Source organism: Salvelinus namaycush, unplaced genomic scaffold (assembly GCF_016432855.1).
Source record: "Salvelinus namaycush isolate Seneca unplaced genomic scaffold, SaNama_1.0 Scaffold1987, whole genome shotgun sequence".
Classification (NCBI taxonomy): Eukaryota; Metazoa; Chordata; class Actinopteri; order Salmoniformes; family Salmonidae; genus Salvelinus; species Salvelinus namaycush.
This window is the reverse complement of record NW_024058771.1, coordinates 23433-25000: the sequence shown is the minus strand read 5'-3', so window position 1 is coordinate 25000 and position 1568 is coordinate 23433.

Here is a 1568-nt window from a genome sequence, read left to right as displayed (position 1 = left end):
GACAGGCCGAATTATCGAAAAAAGGCGTGTCAATCGATAGATTTCAATGTGCTCCGATTTTTTGCCAAAAGTTTGTGGACACTAAAACCGTTAAAACGTTAATAACACAAAAAATACAACTCCAATCTGGTTGAGGTTTTTTTTGCACGAAAGGGTACAAATAGACGAACATTTTCATCTAATTATAACCGTTTTTCTATAAAACATTTTAATAGAAAATCGTGTTTTAATGTTTTGGGGAAAAAAATCACTTGCCTGTACAATAGATTCCTATGGTTCCGAAATTTTTTTTACAGTGGATAACTGTTGACCATCACGAGAGAGGGTATGAGCCAAAATTTGGGGCATCTAGCCCATCGGGAATTATGTTTTATCATTATTTCAAGATTTCGGGAATTGGTCGAAAAAGTGACAGAGTGCCACTGCCGTGCACCTGGTATTATTTTTGGGTTACCAGGTGCATATTTTTATAATGGTTTTAAATGATTTTAGATAGGCTACATACCTCAATACCCTATATGGAACAACCATACTACGGACCCAAGTCAGTTGGGGCCGGCCTGAGTGATTTATGAAGCTTTTAAAAAATGTCTGTACTCATCCTCCCTTCTGTGCACCTGGTATTATTTTTGGGTTACCAGGTGCTCCTATTGAAATCGAATGAGTGCACCTGGTATTATTTTTGGGTTACCAGGTGCTGCTATTGAAATCGAATGAAAATGATTTTAAATGGCCTGCAGACACCCATGCCCGCTATGGGAGCACCATACTATGGGCACAAGTCAGTGGGGGCCGGCCTGAGGGATTTATGGAGCTTTTCAAAAAAGGTCCGAAAATATTCTATGTTGAACTACTCAGGAAAAACGGCTAAGTGCCCTCTTTTGGGTTACCAGGTGCTCCTATTCTAATCGAATGAAAATGAATTTAAATGACCTGCAGACACCCATGCCCGCTATGGGAGCACCATACTATGGGCACAAGTCAGTGGGCACCGGCCTAAGGGATTTATGGAGCTTTTATATAAAATGTCTGTACTCATCCTCCCCTCCGTGCACCTGGTATTATTTTTGGGTTACCAGGTGCTCCTATTCTAATCGAATGAAAATGAATTTAAATGACCTGCAGACACCCATGCCCGCTATGGGAGCACCATACTATGGGCACAAGTCAGTGGGCACCGGCCTAAGGGATTTATGGAGCTTTTCAAAAATAAGGTCTGAATACTTTCTATGTTGAACTACTCAGGAAAAACGACAGAGTGCCCACTTTTTGGGTTACCAGGTGCCCCTATTTAAATCGAATGAAAACGAATTTAAATGACCTGCAGACACCCATGCCCGCTATGGGAGCACCATACTACGGGCACAAGTCAGTAGGCACCGGCCTAAAGGATTTATGGAGCTTTTCAAAAATGTATGTAGTCACCCGCACTACTGACACCACCTTATGTTAGTTTGGGTTACCAGGTGCCGCTATTGAAATCGAATGAAAACGACTTTTAAGGGCCTGCCCACACCCATGCCCGATATGGGAGCACCATACTACGGGCACAAGTCAGTGGCCACCGG